Source organism: Balaenoptera borealis, assembly GCF_965194805.1.
Source record: "Balaenoptera borealis genome assembly, chromosome: 12".
Lineage (NCBI taxonomy): Eukaryota > Metazoa > Chordata > Mammalia > Artiodactyla > Balaenopteridae > Balaenoptera > Balaenoptera borealis.
In genome coordinates this window covers 9,693,021-9,714,792 of record NC_138869.1, presented here as the reverse complement: position 1 = coordinate 9,714,792, position 21,772 = coordinate 9,693,021, and the positions used below count along the sequence as shown (strand labels likewise).

Sequence of the window (21,772 nt, the reverse complement as noted above, 5' to 3'; positions counted from 1 at the left end):
GCCAAGAAGAAAATTATGACCCTCGTTGCAGTAATGCCAATTTACACTGCATCTAAGTAAATGCTTCTTCCTGCTCTCTCTCTCTTCCCCATTTCCCCAGTAAAACAAGTTTTAAAAAGAGAGAGGGAAACACGAGAAAGAACCGCACTGCACCTGCACACTTAGTGGTGTCTACTCCCCAAAGCAACAACCAAATGGCCTTACTTTATTTGCAGACGTGCTAAAGGTACAAACGGCTTGGAGCACACGCTGAACCACTTCTAGTTTTTTGGGGTTCTTTTTTGTTTTTTTCACATCTTTATTAGAGTATAGTTGCTTTACAATGTTGTCTTAGTTTCTGCTGTACAACAAAGTGAATCAGCTATATGTAGACATATATCTTCATATGTCCTCCCTCTTGAGCCTCCCTCCCACCCTCCCTATCCCACCCCTCTAGGTCGTCACAAAGCATCGAGCTGATCTCCCTGTGCTATGCGGCTGCTTCCCACTAGCCATCATTTTACATTTGGTAGTGTATATATGTCCTGCTACTCTCTCACTTCGTCCCAGCTTCCCCTTCCCCTGGGTCCTCAAGTCCATTCTCTACATCTGCGTCTTTATTCCTGCCCTGTCACTAGGTTCATCAGTACTGTTTTCTTAGATTCCATATATATGTGTTAGTATACAGTATTTGTTTTTCTCCTTCTGACTTACTTCACTCTGTATGACAGACTCTAGGTCCATACACCTCACTACAAATAACTCAATTTCGTTCCTTTTTATGGCTGAGAAATATTCCATTGTATATATGTGCCACATCTTCTTTATCCATTCATCTGTTGATGGACATTTAGGTTGCTTCCATGTCCTGGCTATTGTAAATAGTGCTGCAATGAACATTGTGGTACATGTATCTTTCTTTCTTTAAAAAATAAATTAATTATTTATTTATTATTATTTATTTACTTATTTTTGGCTGCATTGGGTCTTCATTTCTGTGCGCGGGCTTTCTCTAGTTGCAGGGAGCAGGGGCTACTCTTAGTTGTGGTGCGTGGGCTTCTTATTGCAGTAGCTTCTCTTGTTGCAGAGCACGGGCTATAGAGCACAGGCTCAGTAGTTGCGGCGCACGGGCTTAGTTGCTCCGCGGCATGTGGGATCTTCCCGGACCAGGGATCAAACCCGTGTCCCCAGCATAGGCAGGTGGATTCCTAACCACTGCACCGCGAGGGAAGTACCTATCTTTCTGAATTATGGTTTTCTCAGGGTATATGCCCAGTAGTGGGATTGCTGGGTCGTATGGTAGTTCTATTTTTAGTTTTTTAAGGAACCTCTATACTGTTCTCCATAGTGGCTGTATCAATTTACATTCCCACCAACAGTGCAAGAGGGTTCCCTTCTCTCCACACCCTCTCCAGCATTTATCGTTTGTAGATTTTTTGATGATACCCATTCTGCCCAGTGTGAGGTGATACCTCATTGTGAACCACTTCTAGTTTGACCTGCAACCACCAAGGAAAGGTAACTGACACGTTTTCCTCTGGAGGGCTGACACGCAAAACAGAAGCCTCCTTCCTCTTTTTTTTTTTTTTAAGTTGTATTTATTATTTATTTGTTTATTTTATTTATTTTTGGCTGCGCTGGGTCTTAGTTGCGGCATGCAGGATGTTTCGTTGCGGCATGTGGGCTTCTCTCTAGTTGTGACGTGTGGGTTTCTCTCTCTAGTTGTGGCTCACGGGTTCCAGGGCGCGTGGGCTCTGTAGTTGTGGCTCACAGGCTCTCTCGTTGAGGTGTGCAAGCTCAGTAGTTGTGGTGGGCAGGCTCAGTTACCCTGCGGCATGTGGGATCTTAGTTCCCCTATCAGGGACCGAACCCCTGTGCCCTGCACTGGAAGGTGGATTCTTTACCACTGGACCACCAGGGAAGTCCCCTTCTTCCTCTTACCGAAGCGAACCTTCCAATCATCTTCTGACAGAGCATTGCAGTGTGTTTGCTGTCTTAATGTCATGATTAATGAAAGAATCGGCTGCCAGTTTTAATAAACTGGAAAGGCCACAGAGGAAAAAGAATACATGAACTCTCTCTGGACCTTTCCTCTTATTCATCTGGCACGTGGCCCGCTATTCTTCATGAAAGAGAAAAATCATGCCCTCAATTTTCACTCGTAAACTCACTGAATGAAAAGAGCATCTGAGTAACTTGCCCCATAGGCACTTATAAAATGTTTAAATGCCTACAGTGTGCACTTAGTACATGAATGTGGAAATATTTTCAAGACCCAGAAGGTTTGCTATTTGGCTGTTGATAGAAGGCACTACACAAAATGTACCACCCAGAGTTTATTATTATTACTACTGCTAAAAGGGTGACGCTGAGCCCCAGAGGCAGAGGCACCTAGCGATGCTCCCCATACGTACCTCTTATCGCCAAGCCTCAGACACAAATTTATCCTGTCCAGGGTCAGCAGAGAGGTAAACATCTAGAATTTAAACCCAACACAGATACAATTTTCATGCCTCCAAGAAGTATGCACTTGTCTTCAGAACCCTAGACATGTGGCATGCAAGACACCCAATAAACAGTACGGACAGGGTGCCATGTTAACCCAGGTACCACTTCACTGGCCTAGAACAGGATGGGGTCCAAAGATGAAGCCAACACGGTCCCTGTCCCTGAAGAGCTCATAATTGACGACAGACCACAGGAACCACAAACAAAAACAGAAGGCAGAGGAGGGAGAAATCCTATTTTCTGAAGGGACTTAGGGGTGAGCTTCATGAAGAAAGTGGCATTTGTCTGGGCCCTTAAAAGAACAGCATTCCAAAGCGGGGTTGAATACTTCGTTAGACACAAACAAAAGTAAATATTTGATATAACTGATCAATTATTCCAGAGGCATATGAAGTGAATTTTGATTACTGTGGACAAAGGTAAATTAAATGATAGAAATATTTGAAATGTGTAGTCCTGGAGGCCAGGAGTTAGTCAGAAGTAGGTTCCAATCTTGGTTCTGCTACGAACTAGCTCTGTGAGTCGAGGCATATAACTTAACCTCTCTGGTCTAGTTCTCCATCTTCGGAAAATGGGGATGATGCTGGCACCCCCAAAAGGCAGATCCTCTCCTTGGATGCCAGCACTCTTAGCAGGGCACTAAACACAGCCTGCTCTGGTCTCAAATGGCTTTACCTCCCCTATAGACCAAGAGCTTCCTGGGGTCCTCTGCTTAGTCTGAAACACTCAGCACAGTGCTAGTACTAGCAGACACCCCATAATTGCCAAATTCTCCTCCTTCTACTGAATTTCTATTTACTATGCAAATACTTTCCTTTGTTCTTCAAGTTGTGAAATATGCCAATTTCAAAATCTGAGTTTTACCTGGCACTCGTCAGCACACCTCTATCCCACTAGGATTTTTTGTTTGATTAATGTTACAGGTTTAAAATATATATATATTTCTTTGGGGACTTGGGTATACGAAATGCCAGTGGAAAACCATTTGAATTTAGTTCTCAGAATTAAAAATTAAGTAACTGTGGGATCCTAAGAGAAGACTTTTAAGCATTATGTTTACTGAACTTGCATTTCAGCTTTGCTCCCACAAATCAAGGAAAACGCAGAACACCAAAGGGCGACCAGACCACCGCACACTTCACTTCCTCAGGGCAGAAGTGGCACCAAACAGCAACATGATCACACACTACAGTCTTCCCAAAAATGGACACATATACCCTGCTTGTTTCTCTTCGGACACTAAGTGAGAAGGACCTGAGCACACTGATTTCACAGCCAAAATTCCTGCCATACTGGAGAGAAGGACCCTCAGGATGGAGCGCTGCTAAGCAAGTACTCTGAGGCAGCTGCCTGTAGCCCCTGCACTCCAAACACATCATGCAGCAAATTGCTACCCCAGAAAGAACAATCTCATTTAAAACTGAGAAATAATGAGAAAGGAAAGAACAATCTCATTTAAAACTGAGAAATAACGAGAAAGGAACCATCACTGAATGATGCAAGTAATGTGCAAGATAAAAGAAAGAAAGGACAGTTACAAATAACAACGAGTTAAAGAAAACACACCAGAGAAATCATGCTGCAAAGAATTTGAATTTTATGAACCAACATTTCTCTATGAGATTAAAAAAAAAAGGCGTAACCTCTTTGAAGTAAGAGCTCAAAGAGGAAACAGTAAGACAACAAGGGGAAATGAAGAGACCTAGCAAAGTTCAGGGAAGAAATAGAAAAGAAGAATTAGGCTACGATAGAAATGGATACCACATTAAAAACAATAAAAGAAACAGAGACATTGATGAAAAATCAATTCAGTCTATGAAGGACAGGCAGGCTTCAGGAAATCACCGGGATTGGTTCAAGGATGAACAGACACCTTGTCCATGTTTTCTGTAGACTTTCTGGAAAGAAGCCTAGGAGAGCTATCAGAAGAGACATTCTTCTCTGGTGAACAGGGTGCAACCATTCTGCTACTACAAAGGAGGTCAGCCAAGGACAAAGCCACATACCAAGAAAATCACAGAGAAATTAAGCCAGAACCTGAAAACACCGGATCCTTTTAATCAAACTGCACCTGAAGCCCACCCTACCTTCACACTGTCCCGCTAAGAGAATTAATAAATTCCTTTTGTCTTTAAACTCATTTTGATTGAGTTTTCCATTATCTACATCGTAAGCTTCTTCATATAAGAGATTTTTAATACTAAAATAGAAAAAGGAAAGTTTTTCATATTTTTAAAATAACATACCACAAAGACAAAAGAGAAACAGCTGAAAAGTTATTCAAAACAATAAGAGAATATAGCAAAATGACTTGTAAAATTAACTTATCAAAATCCAATATAAAATTAACATTTTATGTGTGGTAGACACAATCTGGTGGCTCATTCAAAATACACTCCCAACTCCCTTCTCTTCCTTATTACCTCCACTGGAGGGACTGAGAAAACTAAATACATACTCTGTATACCAGAGTTTCTTATAGCCAGGAATAGCCATGTAACACAGACCTGGCCAGTGAGACATAAACAGAAGTCTGCTTTGGGCTTCTAGGAAAGCTCTTGCTTTAAAAAAAAAAATTCAGATATGGGTCATGACACCATTTTTTTCTCCCTTCCCTGACTTACTGTCTTAATGCAAATGTGATGCCTAGAGATAAGGCAGCCATTTTGTGACCATGAGCAAAAAACATGAGAAGGCTACAAAGGAAACTTAACAGTGGTTACCTCAGAAGAACTAGGAATTTGAGATAGGAGGGATTTTCTTCACTGCCTGAATCTCTTTTTTTTTTTTTTTTTAACATCTTTATTGGAGTATAATTGCTTTACAGTGTTGTGTTAGTTTCTGCTGTATAACAAAGTGAATCAGCTATATGCATACGTAGATCTCCACATCCACTCCCTATTGCGTCTCCCTCCCACCCTCCTTATCCCACTCCTCTAGGTGGTCGCAAAGCTTTGAGCTGATCTCCCTGTGCCATGCAGCTGCTTCCCACTAGCTATCTATTTTACATCTGGTAGTGTGTATATGTCAGTGCCACTCTCTCACTTCATCCCAGCTTACCCTTCCCCCTCCCCGTGTCCTCAAGTCCATTCTCTATGTCTGTGTCTTTATTCCTGTCCTGCCCCTAGGTTCATCAGAACCTTTTTTTTTTTTAGATTCCACATATATGTGTTAACATACAGTATTTGTTTTTCTCTTTCCTGAATCTCTTTTTAAAAGCACATTTTATAACAAAAACTGGTAAATAAAGTTTTTTTTTTTTTTTTAAGAAATACAGAAGCAAAGGTTATTAGGGGTCACTCAGAGTACTTAGGAAGTTTTAAAGAGGGGACAAGTAAAGGTTGGGTAAGCAAAAGAGCAGAAGATAAGGTGTTCAGGCAATCAAAATGACACGAGTCATGAGTCTACTGAAGCAAAGGGCTTGGGGGAGAGGAAAGTAATAGAAAATATAACTGAAAAGATAAAGTCAGCCAGAGGTTGAGGACCAGCAATAAATCAGAGAGAAATCAAATTCGACTTTGTGCAGTAACGCACAGCAGTGAAGAGTCCCATGGGTTCGTTTTGAGGAAAGGGAGGGAGTAATACAGTAAAAACAATGTTTAAAGATCAGTCCAGGATACAAAGTAAGTTGGGAGAGAAAGAAGCAAAAGAAAAATGAAGTGAAAATCACAACCAATTCATCCAACTCAATTCTCAGGTTTCAAAATTATTTTCTGATGGGTGGTGCTGTATTCCTGCCTTGCTGGTTGTTTGGCCTGAGACGTCCAGCACTGGAGTTTGCAAACAGCTGGATAGAGCTGGGTCTTGGTGCCGAGATGAGGACCTCCGGGAGGCCTCAGTCCGACTGATATTCCCTGGGGTCTGAGGTTCTCTGTTAGTCCAGCGGTTTGGACTCTGAGCTCCCACCACAGGAGCTCAGGCCCGACCTCCGGCCTGGGAACCAAGATCCCGCAAGTTTCGTGGCGCGGTTTAAAAAAAAAAAAGGGGGGGAAGAAAGAAAGAAAAAATGGAGCAGTACAATATCAAAGAATAAAAAACAAAATAAAATTAGAAAGATAAAAAATATATAAGGAAAAATATAACTATAATTGAAACAACCAGTGGCTGGGGTTCCTCCCGTCCCGTTAGGTGTCCATGGTCCCCCGCCGGTGCCTGGTAGGTGCCCTAGTTGTGAGGAGACGCGAATTCCGCGTCCTCCTAGTACCCCATCTTGACTCCGCCCCCTCCATTTATGAGTCCTTTAGTGAGAAGCTGAAATCTTTAAAGAATTAAATGTGCTCCTTCTCTGACTGAGACCTTCCTATGGCTTCCTACTGTGTTTAGAATAAAAACCCAAACTTCTTCCAAGGCCTTCATGGTCTCTTCTGATCTGGCCCCTGCCCTCCTCTCTAGCTGTTATTCTCCCACCTCTCTCCTCAGGTTTCAAAATTAAATTAGCAGAACTTGATAAAAGGAATTCTGTTGTTGCATATGATAAAGAATTTGGACAGTTCTAATATTACACACTATTTCTTTACATATTATTTCTGAGACCAGCAAAATGATGGATTTAATGTCTCAATGTTGAACTGTAATGTAAGAGAATACATTTGCCATTTCTTTTTCCATTTCATTTCAGGTATAAATTCCACCCAAACAGCTCCAAAAAGAACAGTAGTTGGACATAGACCATCCCCTAGAAGGAAGGCAGCCAGAGTCCAATTTACCACGTCTGCACAGTGAAGTAATGAAGAGCACACAGTGAGGAGTCTGCAGACCTGGCTTCTGGTCTCAAGTCTGCGGTCCTAGGCGGTCACCTCCTCTTTCCGAAGCTCAGCACTCCCATCGACTAAATAAAGGAACTGGACCAAAAGTGTCCTTTTTAAGTCTACAGCTCTGTGCCTACTTTAACCTCGGAGCTGGCATCAATGGCAGCTAAGAGAATCTGGGACCAGAGCTGGAGACCTGGAAGTGAGTAACTGAGACTATCTGGTAACAGGTTACCCATGACACCCGAGCACACAGCAATCTAATCATGCTGTTTCAAACTTCCTGAATAGTTCAAAAGTCCTACACTTAGGAACCTGTACTACCCAACTTCATATTTGCCTTGGTGGGGTGGGGTGGGGGGAATCCTTAATAATCCTTAAATCCTTAATCCTAGAGTAACTATAAAATACATTATATACTATATATATAACTTTTGAAACATTGTATAATTAGCAACTTGATACACAAAAAGTAAAAATTCACCCAGAATACCATCATCTTAATGCATAAATGGTTTCCAGTTTTCATCCTAGACGGTTCCCTTCTATTTCTTTGCACAATAAGAAAATGTGGTATATACCTGCAAATGGAATACTATTCAGCCTTTTAAAAGCAGGAAATCCTGCCATATGCGACACCATGGCTGAACCTGGAGGACATTATGCTCAGTGAAGTCAGCCAGTCACAGGACAAAAACTGCACGATTCCACTGAGACGAGGACTCTAAAACAGGCAAACTCATGGAAACCCAGAGTAGAATGGTGGTTGCCAGGGGCCGGGGGAGATCGGAAGTTGCTGTCTGAAGGTATAAAGTCTGAGCTACCTAAAGTGAGCAAGTTCTACAGATCTGCTGTTCAACACTGTACCTATAGTGAATAATACTATAGCGTGCATTTAAAAATCTGTTAAGAGAGTAGATTTCATGTTAATTGTTCTTTCCAAAATTTAAAAGCACCAATAATACATATTGAGGAATATTATTCACTATAATATTTTTTGTTTCTATACACATTGCTGTGATGAATCACCTAGTAAATACGTCTTTATGCCTTTAGGTGAATATACCATTTGAATAAATTACAGAAATTATCTTTTTATATTCAGCTTTTCAGTCAGCACTATCTTTACATCATCAACTTCTTAGAAATTAACTGTGAATTTTCATTGTTACTTAAATTAATGCAATGATAGAATTCTTACACTGAGATATTCTCTTTTGTAATGTACATCCTCAGGTACCTTAATAAAGGTATTAAAAATTTTTTTTAAAAAAGAAATTTTTGGATTGGAGAAGAATGTTTATAGCACCAGGACACAACCCAGGCTCAAGTAAGTAATTGTGTCATTGCAGAAAGCAGCTGCAGAGCCACCAGAAGTTTCAATAGAAAAGCATTTAAATTTTTTTAACTAAATGACAGGAAATAGACTTTTATGACTAAGCATTTGGTTTGGGCATTTCACTAGCCAATGTATAAAATCCTAACATTTCAGAATTAGAAGGGACCTATGGGCTGTCTAAATTTCACCTCCTCACCAGAGTTCAAGAAATCATTGTACAAAAGGCAGATGTGAATTAGTATGGTTTCATCATTCTTTTTCTTTTGATATTACTATGTCTTTCCTTATATCTTCTCTGACGATATCAAATAAAATCCTTTTGATTAAAAAATTATACAAAACACTTGGCTAGCCATTATATCTTGTTTTATAGAAAAGGATAGAAGTGGAAGAGTATTTACAAGTCAGCTATCTTGAGGACACTAAGGGTAAGCCAGGCTGAAGTGAAGATGGTTTACTGATTTATACTTATTTGATATCTGTCATCATAAAATTGAGACTGCCTGACTTGAACAAAGCAATCTTATGAGATTCTACTTTAAATATGATGGTCTACTTATTTGTTTGTCTAGGGAGATTATATTTCTCTTTATATGTTTAGAATCTGAATTTCCCCATCAACATGTAACATTAAGTGTGCTATCGCTTTTCTGATCTTATCAAAATCAGCTTGGTTGTTTGAATTAAAAAAAAAAAATCACTGTACAGAAGACCTGTAGATGGTGGTCCCTTTCAGCTCCAGCTCTGGGCTCACTCTCACCTGGGAGCCTGTTATTTCATTGCTGGACCGCTCTTCATGTTAGACAGTTCTTATTTTCAGGGAACTAAAATCAACTCCTAGAATTTCTGCCCACAGATCCTAGTGGAGTCCACTGGAGCAACACTGATAAGCCTAATCCTTCATCTAAAATGAGGATAATTGTCATTTAGCAGCTGGCTCTTCTCTCAATTCTGGAGAAGAAAAAGGATTTCATAGCCTTAACCCTACATCATTCCATTTAATTTCCTTCCTCATGCGAGTTTAGATTGTTACTGACATTCTTTTAAAAATAGTGCACAGGGCTTCCCTGGTGGCGCAGTGGTTGAGAATCTGCCTGCCAATGCAGGGGACATGGGTTCGAGCCCTGGTCTGGGAAGGTCCCACATGCCACGGAGCAACTAGGCCCGTGAGCCGCAACTACTGAGCCTGCGCGTCTGGAGCCTGTGCTTCGCAACAAGAGAGGCCGCGACAGTGAGGCCCGCGCACGGCGATGAAGAGTGGCCCCCACTCACTGCAACTAGAGAAAGCCCTCACACAGAAAAGGGAGACCCAACACAGCCAAAATAAATTAATTAATCAATTTTAAAAAATTCCTCCATAAAAATACCACTAAACTTTAAAAAAAAAAAAAAAAAAGCAAAGAAAAAAAAATAGTGCACAACTGAACACAATATTTCAGAAGAGAACTGGCCGGTAGAATGGGATTATTGCTTCCTGTGATCTGACACTTCTTTACTAGTGATTCTTTAGTTTTTTATTACATCCCCTTAATTCTCTCCTTTAGATTCCTTTGTCCCTTGCTCCCAGGAGCAACTGAAATAAATCAAAACAAAGCAAAATCAAAACAAACAAAAAACCCACATGGCATTGATATTATTTACTAGGTAAGTTTTTAAAGTGTGTTTGAGAAAAATCAGAACTGGTAGGACCTGTCTGAACAGAGAACTCATATGCATCAGAATCCAGAGACTAAGTTACCTCATAATTGAAATTCTGTTTGCTTGTGGAATTCTGCCAAGTAAATCTATGGTGTAATGTTTAGAAATAGATTCCTTAAAAATTAGTGTTATCTCATCAAGATAAACATTTTAACTTCTTGTCAATTTAAATTACCTAAACATCTAGACTCAATAACACAGACATACACAGACTTACCTATACTGTGTAGTTTTAATATAAGAAGAAATTTCAGTAAACTCCTATTTATTTGAAGTTTGGGAGAAACAAGAGTATTAAGTAAATGCTCTGGCTAACTGAAAGCTACCAAGTGTAAATAATTAATTTTCAATTACTTGTAAGACAATCACAGAACAAATACCTTAATAAACACTCAGATCAAAGCACCTGTAGAACCATAACTATACAAGATAACTCAGCCTCCCTTTGACATACTGGAATGCTTGAAGCAGGTCATCACTGGGAAGATCAATTACCTTAGCCCAGGGCTGCATATAAAGCAGGTACTGGGCTTAAGCCAACACATACTAATAACTAGTAACCATCTCTCCCAAGTTTCTACGACAATTCCAACTTCATGTATTTTTTTCCAGTATTCGCAATTCTTTTAAAGTACAGCTAAATATAACTAGATTTCTCTATCTTACTGTTAATACTTAGGTAACATCTTCACAAATCAGAGAAAAAAAGTGTGTGACCACATGTCTTAGTATTTTATTTAAAGAAAAACGATTATACCTATCAGATATCTAGCAAACTGCCATTAAAAAACACATATATAATAAACACAGAAATGTCTATACACAAAAATATTCATAATAGCATTGTTATAATTGAAAAAAACTGAAAATGACCTGAACTTATAAACTAATGAATACATCTATATAATGTAGTCATTTAAAATGATAACGTAGATCTATATTTAGTGATATGGAAAAATGTTCACAATAACTCTAAGTGAAAAAAAGCAGGCAATATCTATGGTGTAACCCCAGTTTTGTTTATATACGTATGATTCCATTTTTGTTTCATAAACAGTGTATATAATTGTATACCTAGCTAACAACATATAAATATTATTACATTAGATATTATTCTATTTTTGTGATATATTATACACTTGTATAGGAAAATGTTTGAAGCCTGCACACCAAAACTAATAGCAAGTTATCTTGTGAGCAGGAGGGAGGACTTCAGGTGGTTTCTTTGATTGTTTTTTATATATCTTCTAATTTTCAGTGAATGAGCAAGAAGCAAATGACAATAAACTTGTAATCGTATTTTTAAATCCCTAATATTGGTTTCTTTTCTGTCATTTGTCTCTTACCTAGAAGATACAGAAGTGTATTGTATTAAAATCTCTGAAGACATACATGTATACACACACACACACACACACACACAGTGTCGTTGGTAAAAAACTCCTGCAGGGGTTTCTGATACGCCCAGAGGTGAAACGCTTCCCACATAAAAGAGACACTGGTCTAGACTTAGGAGATAGAGACAGGTTTGTCAAGGGTTATGACAGGAGCAATTTCCTCAAAAACAACACAGGTCTCACCAGAAATAAGTGGAAGAGAATAAACATCAATCCTTGAGATCTTTCCAAAGTGTGCTTCTTCCATGTTCAATCTATACAGCCGCAGATCCCCGCAATCCATACAATTCTCGCTCAGAAAACAAAACTGACCCCAAACAACAAAATAGCCACAGCCCCAATTAGCCAAAGTACGTTCCCATTCTGTTATCCTCAAAGCCGGGCAGCCTCTTCCTGCATTTCTTTCAGGATGCAGGTCCTTTGTGGCCACTATTGGAGGTTTTCTTGAATGTCTCCCCTTACCTTTTTTAATACGTATGATTAATTCCAAAATAAAGTTCCAAACACTGCTTACCAAAATGAAAGACATCTGAATGTCCTCATCTACTCTAAAATTCCACCGTATTCAAATCCCAACATGCCTTCATCTACCTGTAACTTTGCCAAAGCCAATTTACAGCACGCTGCCAGCCTGCAGCCTGGAGGATGAGTAACTTCTATGCGGGCAGGAAGCGCTGGTTGAGCAGCTGCAGAGGGGGGAGGAACTCAGGATGCTGCCCCAGGAAAGCAGCCCCGTCCTGCCCATGCACATCCCGCCCACCCAACCCACCCAGGCACCAGCAGTGAGGGGAGGAAGAGACGGCATTCCTGCAGTCCGCACGTGTCACTGATTGCCTACCCCGGGCCAGGCACTGTCCCAGGCACTGGAGATTCTACAGTGAACAGAACAAGATGGAAATCCCTGCTCTCACTATTGACAACAGCCAGGACACGGAAGCACCTCAAGTGCCTATCAACAGACGACTGGCTTAAGATGTGGTATATATATACAATGGAATATTAGCCACCAAAAAGAATGAAATGATGTCATTCGCAGCAACATGGATGTACCTGGAGAATATTATGCTTAGTGAAATAAGTTAGACAGAGAAAGACAAACACTATATGATATCACTTATATGTGAAATCTAAAAAATAATACAAATGAATCTATATTCAAAAGAGAAACAGACTCACAGACATAGAAAACAAACTTATGGTTACCTAAGGGGAGAGGAAGGGATGGAGGAACAAATTAGGAGTATGGGATTAACAGATACAAACTACTATACACAAAACAGATAAGCAACGAGGATTTACTGTATAGCACAGGGAGCTATACCTAATGTCTTGCACTAACCTACAATGGAATATAACCTGCAAAAACAAACCAAAACAAAATGAATCACTATGCTATACACCCGAAACTAACACAATATTGTAAATCAACTATACTTCAATGAAAATAATAATTAAAAAAATAAAATATGAAGGACATTCCTCAAACTGTTAAAAAAAAAATCCCTGCTCTCATGGATCATACATTGTAATGAAGTGAGAGAGAAACAAGATAAATAAAGCATAAAAGTGCAGTCAAGTCACAGATAATGGCAGGGGGGAGGCAGGGGACAAGAAAGGCTGTTCTGGGAAGGTGCATCTGAGTGAGGGAAGGGAGGATGCAGTCCAGGAGGATATCTGAGGGACCAGCAAGTGCAAAGGCCCTGAGGCCGGAGAGGGGGCAAGCTTTCCAGGAACCGTAAGGAGGTCAGCTTAGCTTAGAGGTTGTATAAGAACATCAGCTCTTATCTCTGCATGAGATGGAAAGCCACTGGAAGGTTTCTGAACAGAGGAGTGACATAATCAGATTTACATTTTTAGTCTATGGCCATACCACCCTGAACAGCCCAATGTCATCTGATTTACATTTTTAAAGGATCACTATTCTAGTTAAGAATAGGCTGAAAGGGAAAAAGCTTAGAAGTAGTGATAGCAGCTGGGAAGCTTCTGCAATAATCCAAGCAAGAAATGAGTGTCTCTCAGGACTTCCCTGGTGGTCCAGTGACTAAGACTCCACACTTCCAAGGCAGGGGGCCTGGGTTCAATCCCTGGTCAGGGACCTAGATCCCACATGCTGCAACTAAGAGTTCTCATGCCACAGCGAAGATCCCTTGTGCCGCAACTAAGACCCAATGCAGCCAAATAAATAAATAAATAAATATTAAAAAAAAAAAAAAAAGAAAGAAATGAGTGTTTCTCAAAAAACTAAAAACAGAACTACCATATGACCCAGCAATTCCACTCCTGGGTATTTATCTGGAAAAAAAACAAAAAATAAAAACTAATTCAAAAAGATACATGTACCCCAATGTTCACAGCAGCATTATTTACAAATGCCAGAATATGGAAGCAACCTAAGTATCCATCAATAGACAAATGGATAAAGAAGCTGTGAGACACACACACACACACACACACACACACACACACACACACACACACACACACACACACACACAGAGGAATACTACTCGGCCATGAAAAAGAACGATATGTTGCTATTTGCAACAACATGGATGGACCTGGAGGGTATAATGCTAAGTGAAATAAGCTAGAAAGAGAAAGACAAATACTGTATAATATCACATATATGTGGAATCTAAAAAAATACAACAATCTAGTGAATATAACCAAAAAGAAGCAGACTCACAGATACAGAGAATAAACTAGTGGTTACCAGTGGGAAGGGGGAGGGGTGAAATAGGGGTAGGGGAATAAGGGGTACAAACAATTAGGTATAAAATATGCTACATGGGCTTCCCTGGTGGCGCAACGGTTGAGAATCTGCCTGCCAATGCAGGGGACGCGGGTTCGAGCCCTGGTCTGGGAAGATCCCACATGCCACGGAGCAACTAGGCCCGTGAGCCACAACTGCTGAGCCTGCGCATCTGGAGCCTGTGCTCCGCAACAAGAGAGGCCGCGATAGTGAGAGGCCCGCGCACCGCGATGAAGAGTGGCCCCCACTTGCCGCAACTAGAGAAAGCCCTCGCACAGAAACGAAGACCCAACACAGCCATAAATAAATAAATTAATTAATTTTAAAAAATGCTACAGGGATATATTGTACAACACAGGGAATACAGCCAATATTTATAACAACTACAAATGGACTATGACCTTTAAAAAGTGTGAATCACTATGTTGTACACCTGTAACTTACATAATGCTGTACATCAACTACAGCTCAGTTAAAGAAAAAAGATCTGAGTGTCTGCGGACTAGGCTGGCAGCAACAGTGGCAGTGGAATGAGGTCAGATGTGGAATTTATCAGAAGGCAGGCCCAACAGAATTTGTGGGCAGACAGTTTGTGAGAGAAACAGAGTCAAGAGTGACTCTAAGCTTTTTGGCCTCCATATAAGATTTTCAAAAACATATATTTGGGTATGACTACTACTCACACTGAGAACAGGTTTGGAATCCAGAGCCAAGGAGACCCGGCAAGCTATAAAAGGTCATCAACAGGGAACTATAAACCTACAGTTTCTAAGGCTCCGTAACACCAAACCTACAAAAGAAATTCACTGCAATACTAGTCACTTACAAAACGTTAAGCTACTATACTTCTACTTATTCCCACTCTATTGTTTGTAGAGATTCATATACATTTATGAGAAATTTATTTATTCTCATAAATCACTAACAACATATTCTTTAATTCTCACTGTCTTCTTAACGTCTCTGTGCAGTAAAGACTGCTGACCCCCTCCTTGATGAAATTCCCCTCGCAGCCTCTGCGATGCTCTCCTGCGGTACCCGTGCCTTCCCGGTACCCGTGCCTTCCCGAGTCCTTCCCTGATCCCACTTCCTCACTTGACACACCAGAAGCTGATCTCTTCCAAAGATCTATCCTCGTCTGTTTCTTCCTGTCTCCACAGTCTTTCACTCAGCAATTGTAATCACTTCGCGCAACAATCCCTTCAAAGTGGAGGGCACACAAATTGTGCAACTCCAGCCTGACTCTCTTTGGGCCACAGTTTCCTACTTCACGCTGCATCCTTGACACGTCTTAGTACCCTGCAGCCTCTCAAATTCACAAAGTCCTAAACTGAGCATCTAATCTTCACTGTTCTCTTTGGCTAAAGCCAGGGGAGTGAGATTTTGAGTGACAGGCACCACATCTTGGGCTTCATTCAATGACTAACAAGGAGCAAAATGAGATCAGTGAGTCTCCTGATAATCGTTCCTTATCTTTCCTCTGAATTTACATAACATGTTATCTGTCTTCTTTTTATGGTTCATGTTACTTTTGACCTGACATAAAAGTTAAAAGTGACAGATCTATTTATATATCTATATAACACACACATACACACACACAGGTTTTCATTAATCTGATTGCTTTATATTCCCTGCTACACTACACAATCATTCAGGACCTACTGATTCACTTTCTGTAACTTCTGCCTAGTACCGGTATACAGACTTTGCACATAGAAGGGCCACAAATATTTAATTCGTTGTATCACAAACAAATGTATAGAAGACAATGGAAAGTGACCAAACATCAAAGCCAACTCAAAAAACTTTCTTAAAGTCACTTCCTTTAGAACTCTCTAAATATCGTTATCACTTTGGTTGTGTTTTCTTCATTCTGCAATTAGCAAAGGTTCCTTACAACTAGGGAACCTGCCTGACACATTTCGTGAGAGCCTCAACTTCCTATCTTTAAGCCACAGGAAACAATCCATTTCTTCCACATGTAGACAGACAGACAGACAAACAAACCAAACTCAAGAGTAGTATTTTGAAGGCAGACAGAATTTTAAACATCAAAACAGCTGCACTCTCCTCCTCTAAATCCCAAAGACAGTCTTTTAGAGTAACCACTATTTCTAAATGGGTCGTGCTCACTGTGGCTCCTGGAAACTTCCTTACTGCAACGATCCCATCCGTTCTCCCCTTGCTACTAAAAGTGAGGCTACCAGCAGGATCAGCGCCACCTGGCAACTTGTCAGGAATGCAAATTAATGGGGCCTCCCCAGACCCGCTGCATCAGACCCGCTCTTTAGGTAAAACACTGGAGAAGGACAATTCTACCCCATCTATCCCGCTGGCAGAGTTACATTTTGAAAACACACCTCAACATGTCATATGCCTCACAAAAAACCTTCAAATGGCCACAGGATAAAGTCCAAACACCTTAGCAAAAAGTGAAGTATCTTCATAATTTAATTGCAACAACCTTCCCATTAAATCAATAGACACATGTTGACGCGCTGCTACACACCAGGCACGTTGGCAGGTAGCAAGGAGGCAACCGAGGTCCCTGCTCCCACACAGCTTACCTTCCAGTGGGGGGATCTGCTCTCAGGACTCAATTCCCATCAACCCCATCACCTGCGTGTTCTAGTCAGACGACCTTACCCAGCCTTCTCCAAACACACCCATGCATTGTATCGACTTGATGCCAGGTTCACGCGGTTTCCGCTACCTAGAATTTCTTCCCCACTTGGTCATTAACAAAGTCGCTTCCACCGACCCTACGCCCTGTCCTTGACTCAATACCAATCAGGCTGAAACAATCCCTCCTTTCTCTGGGCTTCCAATTATCCTCCAACACAGCAAGGGCGTCATCCCTAAATTGTGATTTGTATTTAAACATCTCTTTCTCCTTCACGAGGCAGCGTGCACCTCAAGGGCAGGATCAAATATGATTCATCTTTGTAGCCATGGCACCTAGCACATGGCTTGGAATAAATAGGCATTTAATTAAATGTTTTCTAAAAAGCAAATCAGAGACAGAATTTTCTTTGTTCAAAATGCTTTGGAAATCCTTACCTATGACCTTCCTTTTTAATGGCATTCATTTAACTGATGGAAAATGTCCTTTGAAGGCACAATTAGAATTTTAAGAAATACCTAATCATTTAAATATAAGTGGTGTAAAAATTTCTTTAATCAATATAACTATACATATATATAAGTGGTGTGAATGAAAGGGGTGGCTAAGACAGGTAATACAACTGCAATTACAAAACAGAGCTCACATATTAATAAAATCGATTATTTTGGTGCATTTTATAAACTCTTTCCCAAGGCAACTCAAAAAATGTCTTAAACAGTGACAGTATCACTGTAATATTTTTTATTCTAGAGTAATGTTTAGAATAACATTCTTTTGAATATATCAATTCTGGCATGCATCTTTAAAACTAAATAGGAAAACAGAATCCCTCTTCCAGCAGGTAAGTCTGTTAAGACGAGTTTTCAGGAATGAACTATGTGCAAAAGCGAGAGCCTGTTTCTAAAGCAGATAAAGTAAAAGTGTTCAGATTAGAGAAAGGCTACCTGACACCCCTCCTATCGCCCTTCCTCCTTCCGTCCACAACTGGGCATCTGAGGCACCGGCACGTAACCCCTAGGTTCCCTCGGAGACATTCAGGAGCCAAAGGAACAATGGAAAGAAAACTGAAGTATAGGCTGGAAAACTTCTGTCCCAGTCCCCAGTATTATAACCTTAGGAAAGTACTTCTACTGTTTGGGTCTCAGTTTCTTTATATGAAAATAAGGAAAGCCTGGGTTCCTTCCCATTTAAAATGCTATCATTTTCAAATATCCTCATCTCTGTTAACAGAGAACATGTTAATTTACCTGAATCCCATGGTCCCTTTCAGGATGCAGACTCATGGTTAGTACCTGGATTTGATTTCATCAAGTGACCCATCATTAAAAATGTCCAACATTCACACCCCAAATACGTATATTCATTTAAAAAGTACATATAAGTAATGTCATCAATATCTATATTTCATATTAGTAAAGCTCACTTTCTTTTTTAGACAAAAATAAATATAAATAAAACTTACTGTCCCTGGAGCCCCCTGACGGAGAGACCGTCATGGATATTAATGAGCCCCTGCCCTGTGCGGAGGAGAGATAATAATCGTGGCAAGAGCCCCTGTCCTTAAGATTACAATCTGGCCTCAAGCACAAATAGTGTTTCTATGAAGTAATGAGACATTCACATGAACATATCAAACTTTTTTTTTTAAGAAAACCATTGCAATACCATTTTGCCAGGTCAATAAGAATATGTAAAAAAAAAAAAATTTTAAGTGGTAACTAAGTGAGGTGATGGATGTATTAATTAACTTAATTGTGGTCATCATTTCACAAAGTATACAGATATCAAATCATCACGCTGTACACTTTAAATATACACACTTTGGCCAATTATACCTCATGCTGGGAAAAAAAAAATGGTTGAGTTTCCTCTCCTGCTCCCCCCAAAAAGAAAGAAAAGGTGGAAGTAAAGAGAACATTTTACCCTGGTGTAAAGCTGTGCTTCTCAAATTTGAGCGTGCACAGGACTCACTCAGGGAAGTGGTCATGATGCAGTCTCTCCATCAGTAGCCCTGTTATGAAGGCCGTGATGCTGCGTTTCTAATAAGCTCCCAGGTGACACCATGGACCACGCCGGAGGTGTAAAGAGATAGAGAACATATTCTACACAGTAACAAGCTTCCTAAACAGATGCATTCTGAAAATATGTAATCTAAAAATGCATTTTTTTTTTTTTTTAAACTTCAACTGGGAAAATTCTACGCAGCCAGACCCTGGCTCAGAGCCCAGGATCCCAGCCACATGCCTCTTAAAAATAGGTTTGCAAAATGCCTAGCATTTTTTTAAAAAAGAATAGGATATTTGCCTAAAATTCTGGCAAAGTTCTTGATACTCACCAATCCGATTACTTTTTTAAAATTTTTTTTAAAATATTTATTTATTTATTTGGCTATGCCGGGTCTTAGTTGCAGCATGCATGTGTGATCTAGTTCCCTGACCAGGGATTGAACCTGGGCCCCCTGCATTGCGAATGTGGAGTCTTAACCACTGGACCACCAGGGAAGTCCCTATTATTTTTTTTATTAACTTCATCCTTCTTTCAATTTTCACTTCCTGCTCTACCATGGCATTAAACTGTGTCGCAAAATTGCCAAATCCCTGTTCTTGTTTGCCACGTATATGAAACCCCTTTTGCCATTTGCTTATCTCCCGCAAAACAGAGAAAGATTTCTTTCCTGGCAAGTTTTCTAAATTCTTTCATTTATTTATTTCTATTTCAACTTTACTGAGGTATAACTGACATATAAAATAGATATTTAAAGTGTACACAGTGGTGATTTGATATACATGTACATGGTGAAAGGATCCTCCCCATGCAGCTAATTAACACATCCATCACCTCACATATCTTTTTTTTTTAATGAGGACATTTAAGTTCTACTCTCTTAGCAAATTTCGATTATACAATACAGAGTTATCAACTATAGTCACCACGCTTCACATCACATGTTCAGACCTTATTCATCTCATAGCTGAAAGCTGGAACCTTTTTACCAACCTCTCCCTATTGCTCTAAATTCTTTAAGATTCCCAGTGGCACACAGTATCATGCAGCAGAGTTACGGAATCAGGAAACCAACAAGAACTTTTGTACTTTCTCAAAGTTTGTAATTGCTTCAAATCATCATCCCATGGAAAGGTCCTCTTTGCTGAGCAAAGATGCTACACAACTAGAATTTAAGTTAGAAGGTCAACTTCAAAGGAATTTAGGATGCAAAGATCTTTCAGGCATCCAGGCAGTAACTTGATTTTCTAAAACTGTATTCTCAGCATTAAAATAGCTCAAGAAGGGACTGCCCTGGTGGCGCAGTGGTTGAGAATCCACCTGCCAATGCTGGGGACATGGGTTCGAGCCCTGGTCCGGGAAGATCCCACATGCCACGGAGCAACTAAGCCCGTGTGCCACAGCTACTGAGCCTGTGCTCTAGAGCCCTTGAGTCACAACTACTGAGCCCTCAGGCCACAAATAATGAAGCCCGCACACCTAGAGCCCATGCTCAGCAGCAGAGAAGCCACCGCAATGAGAAGCCCGCGCACCGCAACGAAGAGTAGCCCCCGCTCACCGCAACTAGAGAAAGCCCGCGTGCAACAGTGAAGACACAGCACAGACGAAAAAAAAAAAAAGAGAGAGAGAGAAGGGGATTTCAAAAAAAAAATAAAATAGCTCAATAAGAAAACATATGCTTCTACTTAGTGTTTTTTTCTTCCTGTTGTAAATTTTACTGTCCTGTTATTTTCTTATTTTTAAAAACATCTTCATTCTCATTCAATATCCTGGCAAATTTTTCATATTTCCCCATGAATTTTCCAGCACAGCTGTGGGTTTCCAAGTCAAAGTTTGTACAAACATCACCTGTCAAACTTTTGCAAGGAAGTGTCATCTGCATCCTGACCTCTATCATCGCTCCCTTGCTGAGGCTGTGCTAAATTTCTTAGCAGAGCAAGACCCTTGCAAACAGCCTCCTGCAGCCCCTTCCTTTTACCGGTGAGACCACAGAGAAGCAAACAGGTTCAAAGCCACACTGCTATGGAAACCAAGTCCCCTAGCATCTTCATTTGTGCACTTTCTAATAATCTACAGACCTGCAGAGACAGCCAATTATGAGAAATAAAAGCTCTCTATTTATAAACATTTACTTAAGAAGTTACCGATAAAAAATTCTATAAAATGAATAAAAAGAGAATGCAGAGCGCTTTACCTTAATGGGAAAAGAAAGGGCAAACATCATGGTGAATTCTCAGGCCACTACTCCTACAACTGAATTTACAACAGCAAGTACTCTCTCATCTATTCTACCAGGCCAGGTTTCACAGCAAATCTCCACTATTCAGAAGAGGGAGGAAATCTTTCTTTCTTTCTTTCTTTATTTACCATGAAAACTGTTTTATTATTCCTGAATGATTTACAAAAAGTAACAGTTTCTTATTCATTTTGTGTGGCAAACATAACATCAATTCTAAATGTTGAAAAAAAGTTAAGTGAACGACAGCAAACAACGACAAAATTGTAGACCAATCTTAATTATGCCAACAATCTTGAAGATTCTTAATAAAATAATAGTATTGATAAATGCAAATAAATAATGCACAGAAAGAATAGTACAGGCATGCCTTGGAGATAATGCAGGTTTGGTTACAGACCGCCACAATAAATGGAATGTTGCGATAAAGTGAGTCACACAATTTTTTCGGCGTCCCAGTGCACATAAAAGTTATATTTACA

General features: G+C 40.1%; 1 protein-coding gene and 1 long non-coding RNA gene across 12 annotated transcripts in view; one reads left to right on the top strand and one right to left on the bottom strand.

The window, feature by feature from the left end:
* LOC309607261 (phosphatidate cytidylyltransferase, mitochondrial) overlaps positions 1–21,772 on the bottom strand; it is a 272,769-nt gene that overhangs the window by 95,199 nt on the left and 155,798 nt on the right. The window lies entirely within an intron of this gene.
* LOC309607269 overlaps positions 533–21,772 on the top strand; it is a 28,457-nt gene continuing 7,217 nt past the window's right edge. The window contains exon 1 of the long non-coding RNA XR_014232339.1: positions 533–21,723. This is a non-coding gene — a long non-coding RNA (uncharacterized lncRNA). The remainder of the gene's footprint in view (positions 21,724–21,772) is intronic.